The 6508-nt window shown below is 46.9% G+C and overlaps 1 protein-coding gene across 1 annotated transcript in view; it reads right to left on the minus strand.

The window, feature by feature from the left end:
* Nucleotides 1–410, minus strand: part of Tmem150c (transmembrane protein 150C) — a 75627-nt gene extending 75217 nt beyond the window's left edge. The window contains exon 1 of the mRNA XM_013020147.1: nucleotides 343–410. The gene's annotated coding sequence lies outside the window, so the exon portion shown is untranslated. The remainder of the gene's footprint in view (nucleotides 1–342) is intronic.
* Between the last annotated feature and the right edge of the window lie 6098 nt (nucleotides 411–6508).

A 6508-nucleotide genomic window follows, 5' to 3' on the forward strand; every position in this document is an offset into this window, starting at 1 on the left:
CGAAGAGGGCGCTTCCTTCAGGAAGGGGTGGGATCTGCCCTTCCCGGCCGCCCGGCCCCCTCCTGCCGCGCCGGGACCCGCCCCCGACTGGTCTTGGGGTTCCCCCTCCCTCCCCGAGTCGGGACTCAGGCCACCCCCACCATTTCCCTGAGCCCTGGGGTCCCTTATAGTCACCGGGGCTGGAGCCGGGCGCGGGCGGCCGATCCGCTTCCTTCCCCAGCCTTTGTGGATGCCTGGTTTGCCTGGCGCTCCTCGCCCAACAAAAGGCTGGAGGGAGCTGGGCGCCTCCGCCGGGTGGTTATTTATTCCTGACCTGTTGTCACCCTAGGTCCGCACACCTAGGGCTTGGGCACGGGGCAGCTACGGTGTTCCTGCCCCCCAGGCGGGAGGTAGCTCTCCGCCGCCCCGTGCGCTCCCGCGGTTTCCTTTCATCTTACGGAGCCAACTTCTGACCCTGGCAGTGCACGCGGGGGCGGGGGGACTTCAAGGCGGCCCGCCCAGAGCCCTCCTGCTTCTCTCCGGGTGCCCTCCTAAAACTCCATTCATTAGCATTTCAGTGACTTGCCCCAGTCCAGACCCCCAACATCGCCCCGGCACCTTGTCCATGACCTCCAGCAGGAGTGTGTGTGGACCACCAGGGCCATGGTTAGCACAGGTTCCTGGTTAACTTGGGTTCCCATTGCAGCCTGGCTGGCCTCCGATGGTCAGGATTCTCTCCCCACACCCCCCCCCCACGCCCCTTATCAACCTGGCTCAGTCCTCTATTCGTCTGCAGGCCTATTTCCTTGAAACTGTTATCTCTCAAAGCACTGAGTCTAAGGTTCCTCTCCAATGCGGCCCATTCCAACCCTTCACCATTCGTTTCCAGAACTCCCTGCGCCCCCACAGCGTTCCTGATGACTGTCTAAGTATGGGGCTATTGATTTCTTGTCACCGTTCTGTCCTGACTACTGGACTCTTCGCTTCCTCAGCTCAGGGAAACTTCTTGTTAATCCAGTCAGAACCACAAAACCCAACATTTAGCCCTTGTCTAAAATCTCCTGCAAGTACACACTAAAATTTTTGAGTACTTTTCTGAGGAGAATAACTGGCTTTTGTCAGACTCTCAAAACGTGAAATATGACTTCCACAGCTAAGATTGCTTAAGTCCCACTATGACCCCAGCTCTGATAATAACTGTACTCCCTGACCCCTATGCCTACACTCTGTCTCTGTCTCTTTCTTTTGGAGACAAAGCCTCACTATGTGGCCCAGGCTGATCTTAAACTTGTTGTCTTCATTCCTCAGCCACCCAAGTGTGGGGATTACAGGCCTGCACCACACTCACCTGAACTTGGGTATTCTGATGAAGAACCACATACGATTTTTGGTGTGTGTGTGTGTGTGTGTGTGTGTGTGTGTGTGTACACGTGCCAGTACTCGGGCTTGAAGTCAGGGCCTGAGTTCTGTTCCTTAGCTTTTCATCAAGGCTGGAAACTTATCACTTGAGCTCCACTTCTGGCTTTCTGGTGATAAATTGGAGTTAATAGTCTCACAGACTTTCTTGCATGGGCTGGCTTTGAACCTTGATCATCAGATCTCAGCTTCCTGAGTAGCTAGAATTGTAGACATAATCCATTAGTGCCAAGCTTATCTGTCCTTCCTTCCTCCTTCCTTCCCTCCCTCCCTTCCTCCCTCCCTCTCCCTTCCCTCCCCCCCCTCTTGCTTGCTTTCTCTTTATTTCCTTGTTTATTTTGTGCTAGTCCTATGTCTCAAACTCAGAGCCTGGGCAATGTCCTTGATCTTGTGTTCAAGGCTGCTGCTCTACCACTTGAGTCACTTCCAGCTTTTTAATGGGTTTTAAAATTATACATTTTCTTGCCTGAGTAGGCTTTACACCATGATCCTCAGGTCTCAGCTTCCTGAGTAGGATTACAGATGTGACACCAGCACTAGGCTTCTTGGGGGGGGGGGCGGTCCTGGGGATTGAACTCTGGGCCTAGGCACTATCTATGAGTTCAAGCATTTCACTACTTGAGCCACAGCTCCACTTCTGGCTTTTTTGCTTCTTTTTCTGAATATCATGGACCTTCCTATGACATTTGGCTTCAACCCATAATCCTCAGATCTCAGCCTCCTGAATAATTTGTATTACAAGTGTGAACCACTTGTGCCCTGCTGCTGCTGCTGCTTCTCCTCCTCCTCCTCCTCTTCCTCCTCCTCCTCCTCCTTTTTCTTCTTTCTCTTCTATGTATATAAAGATTCATCTCATAACTTTAAATGGCCAGGTTCCAAAATGCTTTAGGCTAGGAGGAAAGGGTCAAGCACAAGGTTAGAGACTGAGGTAGAGGGAACAAGGTAGAGGGCTGAGGATGTGTGGGAGCCCAGAACTTCTTTGGGGAGCAGTTTTCAGGGAATACTACAGGAAGGAGCTAGGAATTGTGCGCTATTCATCTGCAAACTAAACTGTCCAGCACAAGGGTCTGTACAAGTGAGTGGTGGCTGTGGTTTATCTGATAGCAGGGGTTTTCTTATCTAACTGAAATCATGACAGAAAACAATTAGAAAGAAACCCTATATTCTTGCTCATTTTCTTTCTCTTAGGCAGACAATTGGTTATTTTTTATGATTCAAATAATTTCACTTATTGATTCAAAAAAAAAAAACCCTAACGTTGAGAAACACAGCTTATAAATAACATTCCCAGAGAATCTGGAAATCCCTGCTGCTGCTGAAATTTCAATGAATCTCATTTTAATAAAAAAATCCCTGTATTACAAAGTTATTGCCAGCCCTAATCCAACAGCCCAATACTTCAGCCACCATAGAAAGCTTCTTCAAATGGTATTTGACTCTTTCCAAAATCTACCTTTTTTAAGAGAACCTCACAAGGGCAATTGGAAAGAGAAAGGAAGTACATTTGGTAGCAGGATGTTAAATAGAAGCTATTATTTTGCTCCTTTTTTGGTTGGTTGTGGAGCCTGAACTCTGGGCCTAGGCACTGCCCCTCAGCTCTTCAGCTCAAGGCTAGTATTCTACCACTTGAGCCACAGCATGACTTCCAGCTTTTTCTGCTTATGTGGTGCTGAGGAATTGAACCCAGGGCCTCATGCATGCAAGGCAAGCACTGAGCCACCTTCCCAACCCCTTTGCTCCCATTTTGACAGAGCCCCTAGATAATGGTTAATACTCTTCTACTCCAAACAGGAGCTGGATCACCTCACAGGGATTGTAAAAGAACATCCTCTCAACCTCTGTTTCTTATATTTAAGAGTAGATATCAGTGCTGGCCATAGGCTGTAGATATAGAAGGCTTGTGTGGAGGTCATAGGTGTTACAAGAATCTCCTCCTTTGGGGGCTGGGAAGGTGGCTCAGTGGTAGAGCGCTTGCCTTGCATGCTTGAGGCCCTGGGTTCGATTCCTCAGCACCACAAAAGCAGGAAAAAAAAGCCAGAAGTGGTGTTGTGGCTCAAGTGGTAGAGTGCTAGCCTTGAGCTGAAGAGCTGAAGGACAGCACCCAGGCCCAGAGTTCAGGCCCCACGACTGCCCCCCCCCCCCGCTAAAAAAAGAATCTTCTCCCACAGTCAAGGGCAAAGCCTGACTCTCTCACCTTAGACCACTCAAAGAATTTAGTCTGTATCCCCTGCCATTTTGGGGAACACTATGGATTGGTGTATGGCTCATGCCTTACAAACCAAAACTGGCAAAAAGTGGCTGGAGTGTTGGATAGAGACACTTCTATAAAACCCAAGTCTAAGAGAGTGACACAGAGTGGGGTTGACTGTGAGCCCACTTAAGAGGACCCTTGGAAAAGAAAACAGACTTTGGGCAGAAAGAGGCCAGAAATCTGCCTCCAGATGCCCAAGGCCCAGGACAAGAAGTCGAAGCTGTAGTCTGAAGCAAAATGAACTTCCTGCACCAAGGGAGTGAAAGGATGGCCAAAGATTCCTCATTAAGCATATTGGCAAAAGGTTCAAAGAGGGGATTGAGTGGTATTGGTGGTGAGCGTGGTTCTGACAAGAAGTAGATATTTACTGTGGCTCCCCAAAATCTGGTAGAGTCCTCTGAAACCTTTGCAACTTTTAGCTTTTGTTCCAGAGGAGACAGGCAGCTAAGGGCGGGGCGGGGGGGGGGGAGTGTCAGGCTGGAAGATATGCACAGGGTACCTGCCATTACTCCTCTCTCCCTATGAATTGTAAAAGTGTTTTGTTTTCCTTCCTTCCTTCCTTCCTTCCTTTTCTTCCTTCCTTCTTCCCTTCTTCCCTCCCTCCTTCCCTCCCTTCCCTCTCTCCCTCTCTCCTTCCTTCCATCCTTCCTTCCTTCCTTCCATCCTTCCGTCCTTCCTACATTTTCTTTTTTTGTGTGCTTGTACTGGGACTTGATCTCAGGACTAGGACACCGTCTCTTAGCATTTTTGCTGAAGACTGGCACTCTACCACTTGAAGCACACCTCCATTTCTGGTCTTTGCTGGTTAATTGGAGATAAGAGTCTCTCAGACTTTTCTTCCCAGGCTGGCTTCAAACCTTAATCCTTAGACCTCCATCATGTGAGTAGCTAGGGTTAATGGCATGAGCCATCAGGGCCTGGCTATTGTTATTATGTCTTATTTCAGCCTATTAATTGCTGAAATAAGACTGCCTTTTTTGGCTTAAAAGTAAAAGATTGTTTTTTGTTACTTAAGACTGATACTCCCTTCAAAATCATTCATTCATAATGGAAAGGGAAATGATAAGTCCCAGAGAGCAGATTTGCACAGGGCTGATGGAGGAGAATAGAGCTGGATTGTGATTCTACCCATGCATTCTGCTGGCTCAGTGTATCCGTAATACAGAATTCCATATCAGACCTCAAACCTCTGAGGAGGTCTCCTCCAGCTTCTTACCTGCATCACAAGCAAGCAATGTGTCACGAAATCCCCTTTGTGTGCATATGAAATATACTTTGAGCTTTCTAACCGGAAAGTCAGAAGGAAAGAAAATGCATTTTGAAGAAGCTGGGGTTCCAAATGTTGCCCTAACCTTTTATTACATAACTGTTTAGAGGTTCCTTCATCTCTCAAGGGCTTGGATTAGATGGTTGCCAAGGTCTCCTTCAATCAGAAAATTCTATTAAAAAATGATTCAGAATCTGCTCTACTGGGCTCAGCCCTCACACAAGATATCTGGTGTGGGAATGCTGCAGTGCTTTGGGGTGATAAGGACACAATATTTCCACAGCGAGGTCCTGACAAGCGCAATGATACCTTCCTTTGGAGATCAATATATGTGGCAGAGGCTTATGTGATTACCTTGGTGACAGTCTCCACATCATGCCCTTGGCAATTATGATCCAGGAATCCCCGAGCACTTTCCAGTATTCTCTTGAGTGCTAGGTATTTCTTTCCTGCTCTCCTTCTATGAAAAAAAAAACCACTTGAAAACACAAAAGAGCAGATTCACTGTAACTCCATCTCTCCCTGGTAACAAAAAGATTATTTTCTGATAAGCCAAAAAAGGATGGACAAAGGTTGATATTAATCAGTCCACTTTTTTGGACCCTTTGTCAACAACATGTTAAGTTTATAGAACATAGACATTATTTCCTTGCTTTTAAAAAATACCATTGAAGCTGGGTGCCAGTGGCTCACACCTGTAATCCTGGCTACTCAGGAGGCTGAGATCTGAGGATCATGGTTCAAAGCCAGCCCAGGCAGGAAAGTCCATGAGACTCTTATCTCCAATAAACCACTCAGAAAAGTGGAAGTGGCACTATGGGTCAAATGGTAGAGTGCTAACCTTAGGCTAAAGACTGAGGGACAGCGCCCAGGCCCAGAGTTCAAGCCCCACCACTGAAAAACAAAACAAAACAGAACAACAACAAAAAAAACCCATTGAAATCAGAGAGCTAAAAGTTAGTCATTTTATGGTATGATATTCTTTTTTTTTAAATCACAAATGGTTGCTTTTAAGGAATTAAGATGAATTCTTATTTGGTTTTTTCGAAGTTATAACTAGAGGGCATTTTCTCACCCCTGTCTACTACCTGCTAATTGGCTGTCCCAGTCTCTGTCTATTCTGAGTTCGTACCGTGATCCAGCAGCAGAGATAACATGGGGCATATCGGAGGCTGTCTGGATCCTACTGGGACGGGTGGGTGGCTAGTGGGAAGCTGCTATCCTTACTGTACTGTTTGCTAAATATGTCATTCGTTTTGGAAGTACGAGGGTTTGAATGTAGGACCTTGAACTTCCTAGGCTGATGTTCTAGTATTTGAGCCATACCTCTAGCCCTGCTTTGTGCTGATCAGTTGGGGATAGATCTAGCAAACTTTTCAGCCCTTATTGGACTCAAACCTCAGTCTTCCAGATCTCACCCTTCTGACTAGCTAGTATTACAGATATGAGCTACCAGCACCCAGCTTAAATATTTTAAATGTCACCACTGCAGGAAAATATGTATTTTTAAATCTTCTTTCTCTTCCTTTTCCTCTTCCGTTCCTTTTAGAAGATGAAGGCTCCTGTTTTGTTTCCAAGCCTAAATCAACTACTTG

This window comes from Dipodomys ordii, unplaced genomic scaffold (assembly GCF_000151885.1).
Source record: "Dipodomys ordii isolate 6190 unplaced genomic scaffold, Dord_2.0 Scaffold49, whole genome shotgun sequence".
NCBI lineage: Eukaryota > Metazoa > Chordata > Mammalia > Rodentia > Heteromyidae > Dipodomys > Dipodomys ordii.